This window comes from Acinonyx jubatus, chromosome E2 (assembly GCF_027475565.1).
Source record: "Acinonyx jubatus isolate Ajub_Pintada_27869175 chromosome E2, VMU_Ajub_asm_v1.0, whole genome shotgun sequence".
In the NCBI taxonomy this organism is placed as follows: domain Eukaryota; kingdom Metazoa; phylum Chordata; class Mammalia; order Carnivora; family Felidae; genus Acinonyx; species Acinonyx jubatus.
Genome location: NC_069396.1, coordinates 11,023,754 through 11,049,538, shown reverse-complemented (window position 1 = coordinate 11,049,538; position 25,785 = coordinate 11,023,754). Strand labels below are relative to the sequence as shown.

Below are 25,785 nucleotides of genomic sequence, written 5' to 3'. Positions count from 1 at the left end.
CGAACCAGATTTCATCTTGTATTATGTATCTTTGTTTTACCTTTACGTGAGTTTCCCCATTTAAGTGTTTTATTATTTTGATTTCATTATAGTCTCTATAGTTTGAAAGTTGCCATAAACCTATTTTTTGAAATTTTTATAGTTTTATTTATTTTTGAGAGTGAGAAAGGCAGAGAGAGAGAGACAGAGAGAGAGCGAGAACGAGAGCGAGCAGGGGAGGGGCAGAGAGAGAGGGAGACAGAGAATCCGAAGCAGGCTCTAGGCTCTGAGCTGTCAGCACAGACTCCGACAGAGGGCTTGAACCCACGAACCATGAGATCATGACCTGAGCCCAAGTCCAACACTTAACTGACTGAACCACCCAGGCACCCTGCCATAAACCTATTTTTTGAAGAAACTAGGATAACTAAGTTTTAAAACATCAGAAAAAAGTATATGAGAAAATAAATTGTGTCCAATGCTTTTTAAAATATGTACATTTAGAATAGAACTATGAATTTAGTTTTAGAAACATATATTATATATTAAATATAAATAAATACGCACATTTAAAATATATCCCTATATTTAAGATCTGTATTTTCCAGCATTGGGCACAACTGTTAAAATAGTTATGAGGTGGTCATAGAGACAAAATTATAAAGAGTTAGGAATATGAAGAGGTTGCTATTTTAAATAAAGTCAAACAAAGCATCATTTCATTAGAAGAACAGGTAAACTTTGAGACAGAGAAAAACAAATACGGTATTTACACGTCTCCCTTCTCCTTTGCTTTTCTGTTAACTCTGAATACACCAAGGATAAATATTGTTGAAGATGATTACTTGCCTTGGGAAATATCATGGGTGTTTTTCCCCCTCAAACACAAACAATAGCCTGTTCTATTCCATCACACAATTTCTAAAATCAATCCTGTGAGGAGACAGCACAGTCTTCAGCAATGTTTAGGATGTAGGACACTGACGTAAATTAAGCCTCATGATGCCTGAAACAATGACTCCTGGGAGTGAAAAACTTAGAAGGTCAATAATCCTCTACATACTCACAAAATAGAGAACTTGCTCCTAAAAAGAGGACTCATCTCCTCAACAACCAGGAAAAACTAGAGCAGATTTTTAAAATAAATATTTTCTTGTACGTAGGGTTGTTGCTGTGACAACTCCCATTACGCTTCAGAGGGAGACAGTCCTGAAATGCAAAATGTTTTAAGTAGAGCTGCTACATTGTCTTTTGGAAAAAAACCCGACACAAACCAAACCCTTGGAAGTACGATAATGCAAAGGTAAATTATTGTTTTCCCCATGATGCTGCGGAATTACCTTTGCACTTTTGAAGAGAGGTCATATATATACATGGATTGACCTATGGTTTGCCTTTTCTCAAGTGGGGGACATCGGCAGTCAAGTGGCTGGAGTTATTGGCATGATCTGTAGGTTTGGGACTTTGTATAGCGTTAGGGATAACGAATATAGTAATATGCTCTACGTATACATATATACGTATATATGCATTTCTTCAGAGTGTACGAAATTGTACTTTTAATTTTTTAATTTTTTATTTTATTTTTTTGTACTTTTTATTTTTTTATGTTTATTTTTTAGAGAGATTGACAGAGTGCGAGCATGGGAGGGGGAAAGATAGATGTAGACACAGAATCTGAAGCAGGCAGGCTCCAGGCTCTGAGCTGTCAGCATGCATTCACGAACCTGTGAAATCATGACCTGAGCCCGAGTCCGATGCTTAACCGACTGAGCCACCCAGTTGCCCCCAGAGTGTATGAAATTGTAAAAACACTTGGAAAATCAACACTGCAAAATTCTTGATACTTTAGATATTTGTTTCTTCCTACCCTAAAAAACAGATTTCTTCCAGTAATTAAAGAGTGCAAATCATTAGTAAGTTCAATTACATTTGAGTCAAGAATTTCTCTTCATCACAGGTAATACTAGAATTGTATTTTCAAAAACTGGGCAAAATCTAGAGTTTGTATGGGTGGGAGACAACAGAAGCTCTTGTCCACTGCTTAGGGGAGTGTTTTATTCACACAACCATTTTGGAAAAGAGTTTGACACTGAGATGAGAAACAATCGTTCAGATTATATTTGGTGAAATATAGCTGAAAGATCAAGAAACAAGATTTTTCAGTTCATTAATTTGTTTTTGCAAAATAGCTTTAATTGTACAAACACATAAAGAGACTGATGACATCATCTGGGTTGTCCTTCATGCCAGGATTCACGGCAAAGTGTCCTATAGCTTCGACATTTGGGATCCTATGCTCGTCTTTGGGATACAAAGCTTTAGATAAAAGAGGAAGGATTAGAGAATAGAGCTAAATATCAACCATTCTCAGTAAAGAACAGTCTTTTATAATGTAGAAAAGAGATCCTTGACTGACAGCAAAAAGAAATTAAGCAAAAAAGAAACGTATTTTGAGCTCAGAATTTCCCAATATCAGAAGTCCAAGCTGCAAGACTGAGATGTTTAAAAGCTAAATTGTGTGGCTAACCTTTTAATGTAATCCCTGAATTTCATGAGAAAAAGAAAGCTTTTGAGAGCAAAAAGACGTGAAACTGAAATTATGATTTAAAATAAAACAAGAATGACTTCTTTCCCGACGTTTCTTTGACAAAGGGTGCTAGGAAAACTGGATATCCGTATGGAAAAGAATGAAATATTTGAGTCTTCTTTTATACTATATAGGAAAATCAGCTTAAAACAGATTAAAGATTCAAACAAAGACCTGAAACTATGAGACTCCTACAAGAAAACAGGGGAAAAGCTACATGACCTTGGTGTTGGCAATGGTTTCTTGGGCAGGACACCAAAAACACAAGCAACTAAAGGACCAATAAAGTAGTGGGACTACATCAAACTAGAAAGCTTCTGCACAGCAATCATCCATAAAAAAACAATCCACGGAATGGGAGAAAATACTGGCCAATACTATATCCGACAGGGGTTAAGCTCTAAAACCTACAAAGCACTTGTACTAGTCAATAGCAAAATAAATAAGTAATCCTAAATAACCCAATTAAAAAATGGACCAAAGATCTGAATAGATGTTTCTCCAAAGCACAGATACAGATGGCCAACAGACACCTGGAAAAGATGCTCAACCTCACTCGTCGTCAGGAAAATCCAAATCGAAACCACAATGTGATATCGCCTCACTCCAGTTGGATGGCTATTAACAAAAAAGAAAATAAATGTTGGTGAGGATGTGGAGAAAAGGGAACCCTTGTGCATTACTGATAGGAATGAGAAATGGTCCTGCCATTGTGGAATGCAGACAGTATGGAAGTTCCTCAAAAATTAAAAATAGATCTCAAAACAATTAAAATTAGATCTTGGGGCACCTTGGTAACTCAGTCAGTTGAGTGTCCGACTCTTGGTTTCGGCTCAGGTCATGATCTCATGGTTCTTGAGTTCTAGCCCCTCACTGGACTCCATGCTGATGGTGTGGATCCTGACTGGGATTTTCTCTCTCTCTCTCTCTGCCCCTTCCCACATTCTCTCTCTCTCTCTCTCTCTCTCTCAAAATAAATAAACATTAAAAAAATTAGGTCTTGAAGAAATACTTCCACACCCATGTTAACTATAGCATTATTCACAGTATCCAAGATATACAACCTAAGTACCCATCACCCGATGAATGGATAAAGAAAATGTGGTGAATACATACAATGGAATAATATTCAGCCTTAAAAAGGAGGAAGTCCTGCCATAAGCAACAACATGAACGAACCCGGAAAACATGATGCTAAGTGAAATAGGCCAGACACAGAAGGACAAATACTGTAATATTATAGGAGGCATCTAAAATAGTCAAGTGCATAAAAACCCTAGAATGGTGGTTGCCAGGAGCCGGGGGGGAGGGGGAAGAAATGGGGAGTTGCTCTTCAAAAGGCATAAAATTTCAGTCCTAGGAGTAAGTCCTAGAGATCTGCTGTACAACATCATGCCTATAGTTAATACTGAACTGTGCACTTAATAAAGAAAACATTTCTAGTGATGAATTATAAAATAGTTTCTATACAAACGAAAATTCTGACATAGATTTTGAGGAAGAACTTGTTGTGTTTGGAATAAATGAGAAATTATGCCGTATCTCCAAAAGTGAGTTAAAAATGAATTATTGATAATGAGAGTTCATACCACATGCTATTAGCTGGACATATGACAGCTACTCACTTGGAAAACAATGTGAAAAAGAAAAGGAATATCAGAAGGAAATATCACTCTGACCTATTAATTGCTTTTCAGTGAAATAAACTGATGTTTTATCTCAGTTTTAAAGAAAGTAAAGGACAGGGCAGCGGCGGGGTGGGGGCTGGGGGTACCTGGGTGGCTCAGTCGGTTAAGCGTCTGACTTTGGCCCAGGTCATGATCTCCCGGTCTGTGAGTTTGAGCCCTGTGTTGGGCTCTGTGCTGACAGCTCAGAGCCTGGATCCTGCTTCGGATTCTCTGTCTCCCACTCTCAGCCCCTCCCCCACTCACACTCTGTCTCACTCTCAAAAATGAATAAATGTTTAAAAAATTAAAGCTAAGGATACATGGGTGAAATCACATCAAGGAAGAAATTTCTTCAGACATGAACTATTTTTAGAAGATCATTTAATCAATGTGATTTCTTAGACTTAATTTTTAAAAAAATTTTAATGGTTATTTTGAGAGAGAGAGAGTGTGTGTGAGTGAGTGAGTGGGGGAGGGGACAGAGAGAGAGGGAGAAAAAGGATCCTAAGGAGGCTCCATGCTGTCAGCACAGAGCCCAATGTGGAGCTCAAACTCACAAACCATGAGATCATGACCCGAGCCCAGATCAAGTGTTGGAAGCTTTACAAACTGAGCCACCCAGGCGCCCCCTGAGACTTGATTTAATTGGCATTCAGTGATAATGACAATCCCCTGAATAAGCCAGGTGACTAACCTGCCTGAGGAAGAGTTATTTTAGGAAGGGAGGGTATAACATCCCTTTCTCATGGTGGCACTCATGACTCAGACTTCTGTTGGTGCTGGCTTGTGCCCGTGCATCCCTGGGGATAAGAGCTTGAAGAACTCCTCCATTCACATATAGTGCTAGCTCATGGAATGATTTGAGTAATCAACTCTGAGGAGTGAAGAGATAGGGAAGTTATCTCGGGTGGTGGTTAGTCTCCAAAGATAGCTACCTGCCATTACTTTCCTCCTGTTTCCACATACCGCTTGCTTTGTACAATAGATGGCATACAGTTCGTCCCGTGTCCAGCCCTCTCGCATCTGGGCTGTCCTAAGTGACTGGCTTGACCACTCAAATGCAACGGAATTGATGTTCTGGGATTTGGGAAGCTGGTGACAAGAAGCTGGAAGATTCCTTCTTATTCTGGCTCTGGGGAAAACGAGGCCGTGTAAGGATTCTTGGCCACTCCCCAGATGTTCCCCTCGTCCTCAGCTGAGATGCCGGACACGTGAGCTTCCGGTCCCAACCACCATTTGATGGCAACTGTCTGTGAGGCCCCAAGGGTGAACTGTCTCGTTGAGGCCGATCAATGCACATGACTATGACAAGTGATAAAGTACTTGGTTAAACCCCCCTATGTGGGGGTGGTAGGTTACGTAGCAGTGTATAACCAAACATCTTGACTTCAAATGAGAATATTTAGCATTTTATTCCATCCGCTCAGCATTTAAAAAAATCTCCCAAAGTATCTTCTTGGCATGTTTCTTGTTGTTGTTCATCTAATTAGCGCCCTGTTAAATGATATGCCAAGAGCGTCTTTACTTCAGGCTACATTTCTTGTGTAGGTGTATGTTTTCGGCATGGCTGTCAACTCAATGATGCTGCAAAAGCCTCTAAATTCCTTCAAGACTGCGCCACACATTATTTCCTGGCATGCTTTGATTATATCCCCTCTGCTGTCTGTCCCTGAACTATTTATAGTAAAAATTGATGTACTGAAGGAAGCCAAAAAAAAAAGAGCCTACAAATAATATCAAAGCAAAATATGAATTTCTCTCTCTCCTCGTCATATTAGCCATTAATAACACAATCTGTTGATTCTCTCCTAAGATCAATTTCCTCAAAATATACTACAGTTTCTCCTGTAAAAGACTGAAATATTGGCATCAATTTGCATTTTTCCCGATTACCAGTGAGGTTGAACATTTTCTGGCTACGTGTTTATTGCTTTTCAGGTGAATTGCTCATACATATTTTGTGCATTACTGATTTTTAGGATTTCTTTATACTGGCTGCTTGCATAAGCTATAAAGACACTCCTTGTCTGTGTCTTACATTTTGAATCTGTTTATACTTATTTTATTGTCGCAGGATTTCCTTTATGATTGTGCTGCTTTAAGAAAATCTTCTTTACTTTAATATCCTAAGGATAATTATCTATATATTTTCTAGACATTTTAGATGAGCTTTACCTCGTTGAGGTGGTTAGAATATTTGGGCTGGATTCTGGCATGTAGTATGAACAAGGAATATATATTTTTCCCTATGGATGTTAACTTTTCCCATTAGCATTTAATAAGAGACCCATCATTTCTAGTGACTGGTAATAATGTCTCTTTTACAAACCAGGTCTCCACACACACCTGGGTATGACTCTGAGGTCAGCGTTCTCTTATTTTTGTCTCTCATCTATTAATACCATGGTCCTTTAAAAGGTTATATTTTAAGACTGTTTATAGTCACCTCACAGCATGTTTTGCTATTACGAATGGAAGTCTTTGGTGTTTTATATTTTGATTTTGATTAATGAATAATTATTAATTTTCACATTCATCTATCAAAGGAAATAGTGCATCTCGCCAAAGGTGGTGATGCCAATGCTGGGCTGATTTTGAACCCCGGCATTACCACTTGGTAGTTGAGTCACTTACAATTCTGCTAATTTTTGCTTTATGCAGTCTGGGGCTAAGTTAATAAAAGCACTAATATTTACAGCTATACTACTAAATGACTTGGAAATCCCTAATAGGGGGGCGCCTGGGTGGTTCAGTCAGTTAAGCACCTGACTCTTGGATTCAGCTCAGGTCACGATCTCACAGAGCCTGCTTGGGATTCTCTCTCTTCCTCTCTGCCTGCCTCTTACCTACTCTCTCTTTCCAAATAAATATACATAAACTTAAAAAAAAGTAAAATCCCTTTTAAGTATGTTATTTGCTAATTTTCTGTGTGGCAGGCATTGCAAACTTGAGCAAGTATTTCCATTAAAAGAAAGTGCTATGATTAATCCTGATAGGTGAGAGGGAATTTTGCTAAATGGCATAGGTATTATTATATTGTGATTGCTACAGCAGAGGGATCAGGAAAAATAGTATATTTAGACTGAAAGTGAAATATATTTTTCCACTGTACTGTGTCACTTAAGTTTCCCTCCACTTCCAGCATGTTAATATAACATTTTCTTGTGCCGTGTACCTCTGCACACACTTTTGCCTGATGCTCTGTTTTTGTACAAAAAGAATGGCTTCTCAATTTAACCATTACTTCTGAAATCCTGAGGACTTTTTACAGGGATAAATAAACCCCCCACAAAGGTATAAATCCCCCATTCACACTGGTTCTCACATGTAAGGATCGCATTTCCAAAAACCCATGAGATTGACTGGCATCACGTGACTTGTGAGACCAGGGAAGCAGAAGTGACCTGTGCTTCTGGTACAGAGAATTTCATGTTAGTTTGAAACCCTCCACAGGCTTTTTTCTCTTTGCTAATAGTTAAAAATATGGCGGCCCCAAGTGGCCTTGTGTCCCTGATGATCAATGTGCAGAGTCACCTGCTGCTTGGATTGGGGAAAAATATAACTAAGCCGCTGTGATTTGGGGTTCTTTCTTTGCACACCTGGACTATTCTGAGTAGGAGGAGCTACCTTCATGGAAACTAACATGTGACTACAACAGCAATGATAGTTAAGAGGCAAACTGATATCTAAGAAGACTATACTAATGGCCGTTTGTCAATTCTCTGATGAAATTTTTGATGAAATTGAGTGTGGTCTGAAATAATTTGGGAAGTAAAAGAGCGTAGAGCCCAGTACGGACATGTAGAGCTGAAAGAGGAAAGTGCTTTTTATCATCAAGAGGTAAAAGATAAAATTCACAAGGTTTTTGTTCAAGAAAGGATGATAGAGCTTATATGGCAAGGATCAAATCAAGGGTATAGTTTCTCTCCATTGTTAAAACTTCTAAGTGCATTAAAAAGACACCTGGTAGATTTTTTTTTTAGATTGAGAGGCAGAATGTGTGTACGATCCAATGTATCTTTTGACAAGTTCCTTTGATAAGGTCATGCTTTTTAGTTATTTCCTGTAGGTCACAAAGTAGTGTGGTCATATCTACAGCATATTCTTTTAACAAAGTTTCTCTGATTGAGTAGATTCTAAAGAAACCTCCAATGATTTTTTGCATGCTTAATTTATTGGGTCTTCTTACTCCTAAACAACTTGTTGTTCTTTGTGTAAATATTTGTTAATTTTTCCCTTCCAAACTGGTGTGATTCCTTCTGGCAACAAATTGATTTCACCTAGTAATTACCCAGACTTTCTTATAATAGGAGATGCTGCCTTTTCAGAGATATTTGCATCATCTTAATAACAAAATCCATACTTAAGCAAATATTTTGCTATATCTTAGGCCTAGGGGTTTCTCATGTTGGATATTGCAATCTTCTAAAGTACCCTGGGTGCATGTAGTTTTGTTTTTTAATAATTTCATTTTGGCTTGTTCATTGCTGGTGTATAGAAGTTAAAATTGATTTTTAAAATATTCTAGTGTCCCATTACCTTGTTGAATTAGTTTGTTTAAAAGTGTTTTTAGTGATTCTTTAGAACTTTATACATAAAAGATCATGCCATCTTTGAATAGAGCTATCTTTCTTTCTTACAATCTGTATGAATTTTGTAACTTTCTGTTGTCTAATTTTCCTGAATAGGTCCTCTAGCTCAAAATTGAGATGTCTTCTAGAGCAGTTTTAGGTTCACAACAAAATCAGAGTAAGGTACAGCCATTTCCCATATACCTGCTCCTATACACACACAGCCTCCCCATTATCAGTGTCTCCCACCAGAGCCATAAGTTTATGACAACTGATGAACCTACAGTGACACACTACAACCACCTGAAGTCCATAGTTGAAGTTAGAGTTCCCTCTTGGTGTTGTACACTCTCTGGATTTGGAAACATGTACAGTGACATGTATCCATTGTTATAATGTCATTTAGAATATTTTCACTGACCCAAAACTCCTCTATGCTCAGTATGTTCATCCCTGCTTCCCCCAAATCCTGGAAACCACTGATCTGTTTAATGCCTCCAGAGGTGTGTCTTGTCTAGAATGTCATATAGTTGAAATCGTCCAGTACACAGCCTTTGTAGATTGACCTCTTTCACTTAGTAGTATGCCCTTAGGTTCTTCCCTATCTTTCAATGACTTGATAGCGCATTTCTTTTTAGCATTGAACAATATTCCATTGTCTGGCTGGACTCCAGTTTATCCACACCCACTGAAGGACATCTTGGTGGTTATGGAGAGTGTTGCTTTCAACATCCGTGTGCAGCTTCTTGTGTGGACAGAGTCTTCAACTCCTTTGAGGAAACAGCAAGGAGTAGGATTGCTGGAACATACTGTAAGAATATGTTTAGTCTTGTAAGAAGTTGCCCAACTCTCTCCCAAACTGTCTACGCCATTTTTCATGCTCGTCAGCAGTGAACGAGAGTTCCTGTTGCTCCACATCCTCATCAGCATTTGGTGTTGTCGGTGTTGTGTATTTGGCACATTCTGATAGGTTTTTGGCCTTTCCCTGGGATGTGGGAACATGTGATGAGGAACATCTTTTCATATGTTGACCTGACATCTGCATATCTTTGGTGAAATGTCTGCTGCTGTCTTTGTCCTATTTTTTAATCAGGTTGTTTTCGTATTGTTGAGTTGTAAAAGTTCTTTGTATATTTCAGATAACAGTCCTTTATCAGATGTGTCTTTTGCAAACATTTTCTCCCTGCATTGGGCTTCTCATTTTCTTGAAATTATCTTTCCTCTAGTGAGTTGTGTTTTTTTTTAATTTTTTTAAAAATGTTTGTTTTTGATAGAGAATGGGCAGAAGAGGGGCAGAGAGAGAGAGAGAGAGAGAGAGAGAGAGGGAGACCCAGAATCCGAAGCAGGCTTCAGGCTCTGAACTGTCAGCACAGAGCCCAATGCAGGGCTCAAACTCACAAACTGTGAGTTCATGATCTGAGCCGAAGTTGGACACTTAACTAAGTGCCCCTCCTCTAGTGAGACTTTGTAAGTTGTTTTTTCTGAAAGAGAGCGAGTGGGGTAGGGGCAGAGAGGGAGAGAGATTATCCCAAGCAGGCTCTGTGCTGTCGGCTGTCCGAGCTTAATGCAGGGCTCAATCCCATGAACCACAAGATCATGACCTGAGATGAAATCAAGAGTCAGACATTTAACCCACTGAGCCACCCCAGTGCCCCTCCTTTAGTGAATTGTTGTGTTATACTTTTCAACTCCAGACTTTCCATTTATTTCTCTTTAATAAGTTCTGTCTTCTTGAGACATTGTCATATCTTCCTTTAATTCTTTAAACATGACTTTTGTCCTTTTAACATCTTTGATGTCTAATGTATCTATAATGTGTAATAGCTGTGCTCGGACTTTTAAATTATATTTTAGCCTGAAAAGTACTGGATTTTGTCAAATTCTGCCTGCACATTACCCCTGGATCAGCAGAAGCCACATTTTGTTCATCATCTGTGCTTACGCCCTCTTGGCCAACCAGATTTTAGCCTTTACCATTTTCTGTGCATCTGGCTTAGAGGCCCCTACTACAGTTCAAGTTTAGATCTTTGCCCCATGTTCAGTCAGAGATTAGGAGTTTGGAAATCCCTTCCCAATCACTTCTGGAAGGGCACAGTCCTGGGCATGCATGCACTATTCCAGAGCGCCAGGGATGGTTGTGATTGTATTTTTGAGCCCAGTTTTCTAAGGAGCCCAGTTTCTGAGTTGCTTATAGATCACCCAATGTTTGGTTAGAGCTTGTCCTTGATCCTCTAGTGACAGTGAGGCTTCTGCCCTTTGTTGATGGATGTGTGACTTGGGGACCATTTTTACATCTGTGTCACACAGAGTTCTAGTTTCTCCTGAATGGGTTCAGCCTAGCACCTGTGCAGAGACTTCTCAACCCTCAAAGTTGGATGTGAAACCAGAATGGCTCTTAATGGCTATGTCTTTCCTTGATTGTGCTCAACTTCTAACTGGCCTACCATTGTGCTGTTGGCTCCCATTATCATGAAGCTATGGGCTCCCTCTTAAACACTCCACTAAGATCTCTGTTGCTTTGTCAATGTATTTGAGTATGGACACCTCCATATTCTTTCCCGAAGTCCCCTCGTAGAACAGAAGAGTCCCTCTTCTACAGAGCCTGTCCTTCTGGGGCATCCTACGGGAGCTTCTGTAAGAACTTCTAGGACATTGTACAGGAGCTGGGGATAAGGACAGTGGCCCCCTTCTTCTGTGGTGGTGACATCTTGCTCTAAAAGCATGTGCTGGGTGACTAGTGTTACCTAATTGGCTTGGCTTCTCCCTCCAGCATGAAACTTACACCTTAAGAACAAAGCTGAGGCAAAGATAATTAGGGCCATTCTTGGCTTGCTACAACCCGGAGTGGAGCTCCCATCCTATGTGGGGAAAAGGGAGCCTGGTGCTTTCGGCTATGCCTTCTGGGGAAATTGCTTCTGCCATCAGGAGCTAAAGGAAATTAGAAATGCTAGTGATTTACTCCTTTGGCAAAGAACTAGAGTCCTAGCCTGTGAGCTACAGGAAGAGGGAAGCCTATATTTCTAGTTGCCCCACACAGAGGAGTGCTTTTGCCACAATGAGCTAGGGGCATGTGGGAGGGAGTGGGTCAGATGCCACAAATTTTCACTATTCTGTCCAAGCATGCAGACCTTGAATTTTTTTTTTTGTTGAGAGAGTATGTGAGCAGGATTTAGGGGTGGGAGAGAGAGAGAGAATCCCAGGTAAGCTCCACACTGTCAGTGCAGAGCCCAATGTAGGGCTTGAACTCATCAACCGTGAGATCATGACCTGAGCCGAAATCAAGAGTCAGGCACTTAATTGACTGAGCCACCCAGGCGCCCCAGACCTTCATTTCTATATGTCAGTACCCACTACAGAAATCAAGGATTCTTGGAGAAGTAGAGAAACTTCAAGATAAGCGTAGAACATCTTGTGCCAAAAAGTAAATCAGTGTTTAATATGGGGACACGTCAGGAGACAGTCTGGAGGGGTTCCCTGCAGGCACAATCTGGAACAATCTGAGCATAAAAACTGAATTAAAGAAGCAAATATGAGTCTAGACTGATGTAAATAAATGAATGTTGGGAAAGAGAAAACGGTCATGTAGAGCAGAAAACTAATAAATACAGAAACGATTTTTATAATTTTATTATAAAATCACTTTTTTGCCACCATCAGTCATGACTGATGCAGGCAAGTATTATTAAGAGATGGATAAAATGGATAAAATTTTAATGAACAGAATATTTACATAATCTCAAAGCATCTCTCTCCAGTTACTTATTAATCACAAAAGAAACAATAGTAATTTTATAGGGAAGAAAACTGGTTGACACCATCTAATGATATGATCAACTTAGTATCACCAGCAAATGGACAAGCTGACAGCCTGTGTCTTCTCAAATAATGCTCTGGGAAGACACAACACCGAGTCTGTGGTGTTCCTACTAAGAATGCGTGATCTGGATCTAGTCACAAGGAAACATCAGGCAAATGCAAGTTGAAGGCCATTCTGCAAAATAACTGGCCCGTGTCCTTCAAGAATCTAAAGGTCACGAAAGGCCAAAGAAAGGCTGAAAACGGTTTCATACGAAAGGCGAATCAAGGTACTCAACAACTGAATGTGATTCTGGACTTGACTTGGTCCAGACAAATATTATTATGAAGGACATTATTAGGACGGTTGGTAACATCTTAACATGACCTGTGGTATATATGAGTAGTGTATCGGTGTTAGGCATCCTGATTTTCATATATATATTGTGACTGCATAAGAAAACAGCCATATTTAGGAAATAGCCACTGACTTTATTTATGGAAAAAGAGATGTGATGTTTATAAATGATCCTCACATCATTGAGAAAAATATCTGTATTTGAAAATTCATAAGGAGTCATCAGAAAAGTACATAGTGTTTGACCACTATACGAAATTTGTTCTAAAATAAATGGCAATGGAGAAAAATCCATTTGCATTGCTATTAAACAACAGGTTAATTTTAGTCATTTGTTTCAGTAAAAACAGCTTCACTTTGCACGACCAGGAATAACAGAATGTTTAAGGAAACTGCTTAATCGACCTGATGTAACATTATGTACCCACTAAATATCATTACCAAATACATGGTTAACATAACCATATAAAAGCATTGATGATGGCTGTATAAAATTAGCATGTGAGCTCGGAGTGGAAAGAAATTTGAAAATAATTTAATTTGTGATGCAATTCTGAGCATCTTCCTCTACTTTCTGTATCCTTGGGTTAATGTCCTTTAATAGCAAGTGCATTAAAAAGCTGAAGTGATCAGTCTTAGAGCCCAGCACAAACACACTGCAAATGTTCTGAGCCTACGGCCACTGAATTCCAGTGAATTCATTCTTACGGGCATTAAATGAGATGGAAACACTGATGGGTGTAGTGTTCACCCAATTCAGGTTGGGGACGGATTACCCATTTGTTAGGACCATGTAACTTCAGTCCTTGCCTTCCCATGTTGTATCACGGCCCCCATGACAGCCACGTGGTGTCCATGAAAAGACCACTCCAATTTATTGCCTTTCTTGGGGAAGCAGGCGCAGAGAGCAGCACTTCGCAAGTTCTGTTTGTTTTGTTTGATATAATTGAGCTCAGTTGGATACATTCATGATATGTACTCTCTGCAGCAGAGGATAAAACAAAGGTTTTGGCAAGGAATTTTTTTAAAAGCTCCAACTATAACAACAAACAAACACAAACCTCATCTGCAAGCCACTGGTGTGCTAGCCATGAGCACAGAAAATCAAAGGAGGGAAAAGAAGGGTAAAAAATTCAGTTTCTGACTTTGTTCTGCTAAAATGATCTGAGCTAGGACAATTGTTCTAAGAAATAATGAAAAAAAGCCATTGATGACATTTTTTTAATTGACAGAGTTAATGCTGGATCAAACCTTGACTACAGAGAACTTCAGCTTCATTCTTGTACGTATATTTTCAGACCTATTTACCCTAAATTCAATTAATAGCCTGATTCTAGGTTTCAAAAGTACTGCAAAATCAACCCGAGCCAGGAGGAAATTTTTAAAGCTGGTTGTATTTATTTGCCACTTTTAAGAACATACCTGTGAAGAATCCCACTGAGATGTTAGATGGGTGGAAGTCAGGAAGGGGATTTCATGGCAGATGAGCCCATTAAGGCTCGAGAACTATCCCTCTGGACAGGCAGGAGGTCTCCATTGGTCTGTTCAGGATTAGTTAATGCAAATCCTCATGCTCCTTGGTCAGGAAAGAGTCTTCAGTCAGGTCCAATGCCAGCCTCGCATATGTGGGGTCACTCAAAGTTTACGACTCTTTAACAAGGCTGGAGGGTTAGAATAATTTTCAACAAACAGTTTTCATCTTGATATTTCCTAGGCAAGTGCTCCTATCCAGGGAGATTTTTCCTTTTACACAATTATAAAGAAGGGTTTCTAGTAAATGTGATCTTGGAGAAGTAATATTATGAAATTAAGTCGGAGAAAGTCTATTTCAAAAGCAATCCAATCCATGAGTTACATAAACAATGATGAAAAATGACTAAAGAAAAGTAATCTCAAGGGAGAGGACTGGCCTATGCGCCATCCAAACCAGAAATCAGCCAATACAAATGGATGTCTTTACCAAGTATACATATGAAATACATTTGTAGGTATGTATGCATATATACCTAAATTTACAATCCAATGTATACTTTACAAATATGTTAGCTATATTTATACATACATAAAGTTTAAGAGTAAGAATACAAGAGAAACCTACACACATCCTACTCAGTTCAAGAAATCACACACTACTGGTTCCTTTGAAGTCCATTTTCTCTGCAGATCATTAACTTGCTTTACTTCAGTTTTATCATCCTTCCTTTCAGTGTTAAGACCCTAAAATCAGGCTTGATCCCACACTGTTATTAAATTTATGAAGTATCATGCCACTGATAAGGTTTGTAGAATCTAGGAAATAAGGTCAACTGGGCATTTTTATGAACTCCAAGAAGGAAATAATTTGCATTCTAAGTGAGTAGGGGAAGAAGAAGATTGTAATACACAAGGAAGGTATTTCTCTTCCCCTGAAATACTGAAACTTACCAATTTTTCCTCTGTGGTCCTAGGTTGTCTGGCTGGGGCTCTGCAAAAGACAAGGGAACAACAGAAGGTTGTCAACACGTGTCTCCCCTACACCTGCCCATACTCGGTAATCAGGGACTCAAAGGGGTAGCTAGACCTTGGGTTGATACAGCATCAGAATGAAAGAACCGTAGCTTTTTAGTAAAGCGACAAGACAAAGGAAATGGACTTTGGGTTCCTAGGGCAGGGAAAGGGAGGAAACTAAGGGCTAGCTAGTAATGTTTATGAAGTCCCCCTGGTGCCGTCTCTGAGCTGACTGGGGTCTAGAGTTGTCTCCAGTGATTCACATCTGTTCTTCCTGGTAGAGAAGGGAGAGGAGACACCTTTACATATGTATCTTGTCTCTGCTTCTCAGTTGCCTTCAGCTCAAAATAATCCTTAACCAAAGTGGCATAGTCTGCTACCCTTCAGTGTCAAAAAAAAAAAAAAAGAAAGAAAGAAAGAAGTAAGGTGGAATAGGAAAAAGGAACCTAGAATGTGGGCTCTGGAAACGAGCACAATTCAATGTCATTATGCAGACTGCTGATCTTTGAGATGTGATTAAATAGCTAACAAATACGTCTCCATAAATCTGTGTCTTAGAGTGGTTTAATTTCCTTCGTGCTAGAAGTTTTCATTAGCAGATTCTTTTTTTTTTTAATTTTTTTTCAACGTTTATTTATTTTTGGAACAGAGAGAGACAGAGCATGAACGGGGGAGGGGCAGAGAGAGAGGGAGACACAGAATCGGAAACAGGCTCTGAGCCATCAGCCCAGAGCCCGACGCGGGGCTCGAACTCAGGGACTGCGAGATCGTGACCTGGCTGAAGCCGGACGCTTAACCGACTATGCCACCCAGGCGCCCCTCATTAGCAGATTCTTGAGAGCTGAACAGCATAGGATGATGAAAACTCCAAGAGAAGGAGAAACCCCATGGGAACAGATTAGGGTACCTTCATCTTTCTACAGATTTTTGGAAGTTGAAAAACAAGGCCATGGGTAGAAAATGATCTTCAGGCCCGTGTAGGAGAGAAAAAATCGCCAATATCTAGAAAAGAGCAATTTGCATTTTAAGGTGTATCCAGTGATCTGAGAGATAGCACCACATCGGGTGAATAATAACTTCACCTGCTGCAAGCTTTTCTTAACATCTCTATTTAGTGCTTGAATGCACCCTTCTATTTTGTTCTATCTGCTACTCTCCCAAAGTACCGAGCCCTACCCAATATCCAAAGCCATCATTTTTAAGGCTACCTACATCTAATTCTTAGCACGGGTTGTAGGTGTGCAGACTAACTCTACGAAAAGCTGTATTCCCACATCTTTTTTTTTTTTTCCATATCACAATGAAAATGTAAATTGCAAATCTCTTTACTTCTCAGATTGTGTGCTGGGTCCCCTGCAGTTACAGAAATACTATTCTCTTATCATCAGAAGGTCAGAATCTCCTTACCTGTGTGGCCATGGAAGCACTGTTCCTCCTTCCCAAATTGGATCCTTTTCTTAAAAAGCTTTTCTGCTGATATTCATGTATTTCAAAGCAAGCTTCGTTATCCAGAAAAGAAAAATTATGATGGTCTCTGCTTCTCTGAAACTATAAAAACTCACAAGAAGGGAGTCCCTGTCAAGTCACCTGAATTTCCCCCCATTAAATAGCTGATTTATTCAGTAACAGTGGCACAGGAATATTCCTCAGACACCTACTCTACAGATAAACACATTCTCAAAATTCCATCTAGCCCTTTGGAGGCTTTTTCTATATACTGGGCTTACAGCCTGTGAGGATTAATGTTATGTGTCAACTTGGTGATGTCATGGTACCCAGACAGATGGTTAGACATCAGTTTAGATGCAGCTGGGAAGGTATGTTTTACATGAGATTAACATTTAATTCAGAATAATCTGAGTAAAGCAGATTATTCTCCATGATGTCGGTGGGCCTCATCCAATCAGTTGAAGGCCTTAAGAGAAAAAGACTGAGGTCTCCCAAGGAAGAGGGGATCCTGTAAAAAGTAGATAGCTTTTCATACTCAAACTGCAGCATCAACTCGTCCCTGGGTCACCAGTCTGCCTGCAAATTTCAGACTTGCCAGCCCCCAAGATAACATGAGCCCATCCCTTTAAATCCAACTCTTTATATCTAGTGGAAGGTACATCCATCTTATTGGTTCTATTTTCCTATACAACTCTGGCAGGTAGACTGCTTCAGCAATTTTGTTGGTGTTGTGAAGCAGGCTTCACACTGAGCTAAGAGCCCAATGCAAGGCTCGAACTCACAACCCTGAGATCAAGACCTGAGCTGAGATCAGGAGTCAGATGCTTAACTGACTGAGCCACCCGGGGCCCCAACTGCTTCAGTACTTTTAAACACATTTAAATACATCGACCAAGATGGCCTTCACATTACCCTCAGCTCCATCAAACTTTTTACAAAGGTACCTGATGTTCCTTTCTAGAACATTTATGTAAGGAAGCTTGTCAATATTTTTTCCTGCCTCTTTGAGATGACAAATCTTTTAAAAAGCATCTTGCCAGTTTTGCATCCCATCTTTTTGAATGTAAACATCGAGGGAGCTAGACGCCCCCCCCAAGCCCCCCAGCACGCCCCAGTCTCTGTGAAAAGATAGGAGCCTAATGTTGATGTGTGCTTTGCTCCTGGTTGTAAAACTACTTCCTGTCCCAACGGTACTACAGAATTTATTTTTCCTTTGGGTAAATCTAATTAGCAAACACAGAGGAGTTGGGTTCTGCCTCTCATGCCAGCACTTACGAACTCTTTTCTGCCCTCATTCAACTTCAATGAAGTTCAGCTCAGTGACATTGAGTTGAGTGTTGTCCTGTCCCCTGTTGTAAATAGCCTAGAGCAGAGTCTGTCTTCCATTAAGGTTGCTGCAGCTTTTGCTTTGGCAAGAGCAAGAGACCATTCTTTTCTGAATTAGATACTGAAGTTACTCGCAATTGGCCAGAAGTCAACAATGAGGTTTCCATGATACAGTGAGATCTCTTTAGTCATTCACAAATTGTGTACCTGCCTGAAAATGAAATTTCTGATTAAAAAATTTTTTTAAAGCATACTCTGCATGGGAGACATAAATAGTAAATGTAAGCCTAGGAGTTAAAAAAAAAAAGTTTCCAGTAAAACTTTGAACCTAGAGAAAGTCAGGTAGCCACATACAGTGAAGGTCAAGGTTCTCTCTTTGCTCTACCTTTCTCAATTCACCGGGAGAGCATTAGATCCTTTCTCCTGTGGCATCCATTTCTTCTCGCTCCATTGATCAAAACTTAACTCTGCACTGTGAACAAAGATTAAATCAAAATGTCGAAGCTGGATATCCAAAGTCCAACATAACACTTTTTATCCAAAATTAAACAATCCTAGGAAATGAAGGCTAAGGTGTCATTCTGATATCGGAGGACATGGTGCTGCTTGTGAATGTTTACTGGTGAATGCCTAATGTCAGCTTTAGACTTTTTTTTTTTTTTTTTGCCTCTTGTGCTAATCTAATTCCCTAGAGAGGAATATTTAAATATTTTGTCTGTGGAATTTAGCCTCACAAATTAAGCACTTATGAATTATAGACTAGAATCCTATTCATATTGGGAGATAATGAGACACAATGGCCTCCTCTTAATCATATTAGAGAGGCCAGGGCCCACTGTCTGGACATAAGTTGGATGGTCAATTTGTCTTGACCTGCTTTGAATTGAAAATTATTGTGCTAACGGGTGTCATTTGCTGGGATGATTTATAGCCTTCCTACACAGTGTTCCCGCTGCTTAGTCATAACCTTCTAGAATCTGTCTGCACAGACAGAACATCAAGCCATCCCTAGACTGGCCGGTGCTCAGAGAATTTACACTTCCGGAACGATTTACGCAAGAGCTGGATGTAAGACGCAGGTAGAATCATTGTATTTACTCATTCAACAAAGAAGCGGCATACACTTAGTATACGCGGCAACTCTAGATACCAGCCAGGTATTCACAAAGCGGAAAGCTTCACTGAGTTCTGTGTGTGCAATTTTTAGTGGGGCTTCATTAGGTAGTCATGATTTATTAAATCACTGGACATGAGATTGAACTCAATCTCCAAGGCCCCCCCCCCACCCCTCCTCCCAGAAGTCAAGGTAGCCCAAAGTTACAATGCTCTAAGCAGGGGTTGGTCTCTTTGGGGACCAGCCTCCATCCTGAAGCTAACTAGGGCTTGGCCATGAGTGCCCTCATTAGCATAATAGATACACTACCTGTCACTCTAATTCCAAGGGTTTTACAAAGTCTTTGCCTGGAACCAGAGGCAAAAAACAGAACAATTCTGTATTAGACCACAGATGACGGCTCTAAAAATTTAGGATACGTGAGATCTACAAAGGTGACTATTTCAAGGTTCACCCTTTCTGGATATGAACGGAGGTTCACAACTTCCTCTTTTTCAAGGGCATGTAAAGAATTCTACCTCGTTGATGAGTGTGTAAGTTGACATAATCACTTGAGAACAAGTATGTTGCACTAGCCACTAACCCTAAGCATACGAATACCCCTGATTTAGCAAATCCACTTCTGGGTAAACACCTGATAAAAGTGTCCACTGTCAGGAAAAAATGACACATTTGAAATGCACACACATCCACACCAAAGATTACTGGGTTTCGGTCCAGCTCACCCTCTCCATCTTCTAATTCATTGTTTTTGAGCTATTTTCTAATCTACAGGTGCTAAGAAACTAAAGTTCTGTAAGTTATCGTTTTTCCAGAATAATTTAATGGATTTAATTTTGTGTAATGCAATAGATTACTGTCCTGTAAATGATGACAAGTTTAGCATTTACACATAAATTCATTTCCACATTCCCGGTTGCCTGTATATGGGTAAATTGTTTGAATTCTCCTTTGAACCAATGGGAACATCTTGCTGGCCTCCTCATTGAGTTATATAAAATCTATGGCATATGGATTTTTTTTTACATTTGCATGAAAGTTATGATTTTGCCCTTTAAAAAAATTGTATCAATTGCCACCACCAAAACCAAATGGTGGAAAACTTACAGAAATATTACATATATGTGGGTGAGACAGGGCTAACATTGAGTCTGCAACTCTCTTTCCTCCTCCTTTAAACACACTGATGGAATTTACTACCTTGAAGATAAATGGCGGTCTTCTGGGGCTGCTGTATACTGATTTCTTACCTTATTTTTTAGCATGCTACACCTGGTCTGTCTGGGTTGTATACTGTACATAAAGCTCCAGCAGGGATGTGCAGGGGCTGGGAGTTTTCACTTCATCCCTCTGAACCCAAAAGGCATCTTGGTGTAGAAGACAAGTTGACCTATGGAGCCGCATCTAGAAAGAGGCAAAGTAGTGCTTACTTCTGACATTAGAGCATTTTATTAAAATCCTGCTGGATTCTGATCTGATACTCCTGGAGGTGTAACTTTGTGGTCACAGTGTATTTGACTCACAATCCACAACTGATAAATGTGCAGGTAGTTTAGAGCTCAATAAAGTTAGAGGTTAACCAGAAAATATTGATAATATAATTTATTGGCCTTTAGACAGCCAATCTTATACATAATTTAGCAATCTTAGACATATTTAGACATTTTTTTCTTGACTAACCAATCTCCTTCTTTCTCAGTTGTTAGGCGAGCTCTTAAAGTCTTGATGGTTCCCTCATTGATGAGCTGAATAAAATTTTGAGAATTGTGCTTTATATCCTATTATCATTAAAGGCTAAGTTAAAAAAAGGCATCCTAATAAACTCGTAAAAATGGAGGTCATATATTTCATTACATACCATTAAATATTATTTAAATTTTAAATACTGTTTAAATTTCACTATTTTTATGACTGCATGTAACAGTTCTTCAACCGAAAAGTTTAGTCAAGAAATGTTTTTATAGGAAGACGAGTTCAATATTTATCCCAACAACTTGGATTCATAGTTACGTTTTTAGGATATTTATGGTTGGGGCCACTGTGGACTTTTGTCTTTCTTATTTATGGTCCTAGTGGCAAACAACAGTTTTTTTAAGAAGCTACCTGTATCCATTTCTTCACACCAATAGCAATATTCACCTTAACAGAACTGTGTGCCTTTGTGGTGGGGTTAACATCTTAACTGAAGTTTTGTTTACGACAAACAAAACAAAATAAAACAAAACCAAAAACCCTACATGTTGGTTTGGATGGGATATTTGAAGAAAATGTAGAAAGTGTTATCCAGAGTTAAAGAAGTTTGTTTTTGTTTTCCTTTCATGTCTTGCAATAAGTTCCATATTCTAGTCTTACATGTAAGGAGTGTGAATGTCATTACTTTATATTAACAATAAGGAAAATAACTGAAAAAATCAAATCATCTCAGATCTGCCAGAGATAAGGTCGCTGGGCAAACCGATGCACCAAATTTGGAGACATAGATGGAAACAGAGAATCTCAACTTATCAGAGTGAAACCCACAAGCAGAAACTTTTGCTGGAACCAGAGCTAGGTTCCTTCTACCTCGTACATCATGTGCCAATGCCAAGAAAAAATCTGAGAGTACTAAAAGGTCAAAATCTCAGTTTGAAGAAATAGAACAAGCATTAGAACCAGACTCATATGTCAGGGATGTTAAAATTAGCAGAGCAGGAATTCAAAACAACTCTGTTAATGAAAAGAGATTATACAAGAACAGATGTGTAATGTAAGTAGTGATGGAAATAGTGATGGAAATTCTCAGAATCAATTAAAAATATGAGAGATCAATAACACTGTCACAGAAAGGACACAACTGAGGAAAGACTCTCTGAACTTGAGGACATTTCGATACAATCTTCCAAAACTAAAAAGCAAAGAAAACAAACAAACAAACAAACAAACAAAACCCCAAAAAACCCATGCCACAGAATATGCAAGAACCCTAGGGCAACTACAAAAGATGTGATACTTGCATATGGGGAATACCAGAAAAAGTAACAGAATAAATATTTGAACCAATAATGCATGAGAATTTCCAAATATTAATGTTGGACCTCAAACTACCAATGTAGGCAGCTTGGTGAAATAAATGTAAAACAGCATAAATATAAAACAAATAAATATAAAACAAAAAGTTACATTTAGGCATACCCTATCCAAACTTCAGAAAATCAAAGATAAAGAAAAACCTTAAAAAAAGCCCAGAGGATAAAATTACCTTATCTAGAGAGGATCAGAGGATTAGATCTGATTCTCAGAAACGATGCAAGCAAGAGGAGAAGGAAGTGAAATATTTCAAGTGTGGAGAGAGGGAAAATGTCACCAATCTAGAATTCTTTACCCTGTGAAATTATCCTTCAGCATTTAAAAAGAAATACTTTATCACACAAGCAAAAATTGAGCAACTGTTTTGCCAGTAGATTTGCTTTGCAACAAGTATTAAATTCTCACAAAGTGAGTATTGAGGGAAGGTATCTCAATATAGTAAAGAACATACAGGACATATCCACAGTTAACATAATACTCAATGGTGTAAAGTTGAAAGATTTTCATCTAAGATCAGGAACAAGACAAGGATGCCCACTCTCACCATTTTTATTCAATATAATATTGGAAATCCTAGCCACAGCAATTAAGAAAGAAAAATGAAAGGCATTATAATTGGAAAAGAAGTAAAACTGTCACTATTTGCAGATGACATGGTACTATATATATTAAAAAATTCTTAAGACTCCACCAAAAAACTATTAGAATAAATGAATTCAGTAGAGTCACAGGATACAAAAATAACATACAGAAATTGGTTGCACTTCTCTACACTAAAAATAAGTTATCAGAATGAGAAATTAACAAAACAATCCCATTTACATTTACATCAAACAGAACAAAATACCTAGGAATAAATTTAATCAAGGAGGTGAAAGACCTGTACTCTCAAAACTCTGAGACACTGATAAAAGAAACTGAACCTGGCCCAACTAGAAAGATATACCATGTTCGTGAATTGGAAGAATACTGTTGAAATGTCCATACTACCCAAAGCAATATACATATTCAATGCAATCCTTGTCAAAATAGCAGTGACATTTTTTACAGAACTAGAACAGAGAATGCTGAAGTTTGCATGGAGCCACAAAACACCCTGAAGAGCCAAAGCAAACTTGAGAAAGCAGAACAAAGCTGGAGGTATCATGCGCTCTGATTTCAAACTATGCTACAAAGTTGTACTAATCAAAAAAGTATGGTAATGGCACAGAAACAGACACACAGATCAGAGGATAGAGAGCCCAGAGATAAATCTATGATTATATGGTCAATTAATCTATGACCAAGGAGGCAAGAATATACAGTGGGGAAAAGACCATCTCTTCAATAAATGGTGCTGGGAAAACTGAACCACTATATTATACTGTATACAAAAATGAATTCAAAATGGATTAAAGACTTGTATGTAAGACCTAAAACTATAAAATTCCTAGAAGAAACCATAGGCAGTGGACTCTTTGACATTAATCTTAGCAATTTTTTATTTTTGTTTTTGGATCACCCTTCTCAGGCAAGGGCAACAAAGGCTAAAATAAATGAGATTAGATGAAACCAAAAACTTTTTGCACAGGGAAGGAAACCATGAAGAAAACGAAAAGGCAACCTATGAATGGAAGAAGATATTTTCAAATCATATATCCTAAATACATAAAGAACTTGTAGAGCTTAATATATATATACATATATATATATGTATACACACACACACACACACACACACACACACACACACATGTATATATCAACCCAATTAATAAATGGACAAAAGACTTGAAGACATTTTTTCCAAAGAAGACATCAGATGGCCAACAGACACATGACATGATGCTCAACATCACTCATCATCAGGGAAATGCAAATCAAAACTACAGTGAGCTATCATCTCATATCTTTCAGATTAGCTATTATAAAAAAAAACAACAACAAAATAACAAGTGCAGCCAGGATGTGGAGAAAAGGGAATCCTTATACACTGTTGGTGGGAATGTGCATTAGTGTAGTCACTATGGAAAATGGTATGGAGGTTCCTTTAAAAAGTTAAAAAGAGAATTACTATGTGAACCAGAAATTCCACTTCTTGGGTATTTATCTGCAGAAAATGAAAACACCAGTTCAAAGAGATACATGCACCCCTATGTTCACTGCAGCATTTATTTACAACAGTCAAGATACGGAAGCAATGTAAGTGTCCATCCATAGATGAATGGTTAAAGATGTGGTATACAAACACACACACACACGCGCGCGCGCGCGCACACGCGCGCGCTGGAATGAAATCTTACCATGTGTGACAACATGGATGGAACTAGAGGGTATTATACTGGGTGAAATAAGTCAGACACAGGAAGACAAATAATGTCTGATTTCAATTACATGTGGGAACTGAAAAACAGAACAGATGAATGAACAAAACCGAAACAGACTCACAGATATAGGAAACAAACTATAGTTACCAGAGGGGAGACGCTGGTGGCAGATGAAGGTGAAGGGGATTAAGAGGTACAAACTTCTAGTTATAAAAGAAAAAGTCATGAGGATGTAATGTACAGCATGTTAAAAGTTCTTAAGAGATTAGTAAAATGATATAGGTCAGAAACTCAGATGCAGGGGTGTCTGGGTGGCTCAGTCAGTTAAGTGTTCGACTTCAGGTCAGGTCATGATCTCATGGTTCTTGAGGTCGAGCCCTGTGTCAGGCTCTGTGCTGACAGCTCAGAGCCCAGAGCCCTCTTCAGATTCTGTGTCTCCCTCTCTCTCTGCCCCTCCCCTGCTTTCACTCTGTCTGTCTGTCTGTCTCTCTCTCAAAAATAAACATTAAAAAAAAAAAACCTCAGATGCACATAAAGAAAGAGCATCAGAGAAGGAATACATGAAGGCAAAATAAAAACGTTTCCTTCTCTTATTCTGAATTAATCTAACAGATAACTGTTTAAAATCACAGCAACAACCTATGTGATTATGTATGTTTATGTGTTTGTAGTTACTTAGGTACAAATGAAATGAATGGCAGCAATAATGCAAGGAATAGGGAGAAAAAATAGGATTATTTGTCATTAGCAGGGCATCCCTAACAGTATCAAACTACAGGAAGCTAAAAGTGACAAACGCAAGGAGAAAGAGATAGATCCGTTGTCAAAGTTGGACGCTTCCTCTATGAGTGTAACATTCCTCTACGAGAAGTGGCAAGATTCAGCAGGCAAAAAAGGTAGTAAGGACATACTGAATTCAACACATCAGACACTGGATGTAATATTGTCTGCAGACCGCTTCATCCAACAACAGCAGTTACGGAAGCTCCCAGGGAACATTCACCCAGGGAGACCACATTCTGGGCCGTAACACATCCTAACAAATTTGAAAGAAGAGAAACCATACAATGTCGGCTC

General features: G+C 38.9%; 2 long non-coding RNA genes across 3 annotated transcripts; both read right to left on the bottom strand.

Annotated features, from left to right (window-relative positions):
- Positions 1 to 4,734: 4,734 nt before the first annotated feature.
- Positions 4,735 to 16,914, bottom strand: LOC106983429 (uncharacterized). Of its 2 annotated transcripts, XR_008293620.1 has the most exons (4): positions 16,855 to 16,914; positions 15,385 to 15,424; positions 14,383 to 14,621; positions 4,735 to 5,110 (listed from the first exon to the last, which is right to left on the bottom strand). It is a non-coding gene; the product is annotated as an uncharacterized LOC106983429 (long non-coding RNA). The 2 variants fall into 2 exon arrangements; XR_001431514.3 differs by lacking the exon at positions 4,735 to 5,110 and having other exon boundaries at positions 10,162 to 14,621.
- A 12-nt stretch (positions 16,915 to 16,926) lies between these two features.
- LOC113604356 (uncharacterized) lies at positions 16,927 to 23,952 on the bottom strand. Its single transcript, XR_008293619.1, has 3 exons — positions 20,587 to 23,952; positions 18,608 to 18,694; positions 16,927 to 18,433 (listed from the first exon to the last, which is right to left on the bottom strand). It is a non-coding gene; the product is annotated as an uncharacterized LOC113604356 (long non-coding RNA).
- Positions 23,953 to 25,785: the final 1,833 nt, after the last annotated feature.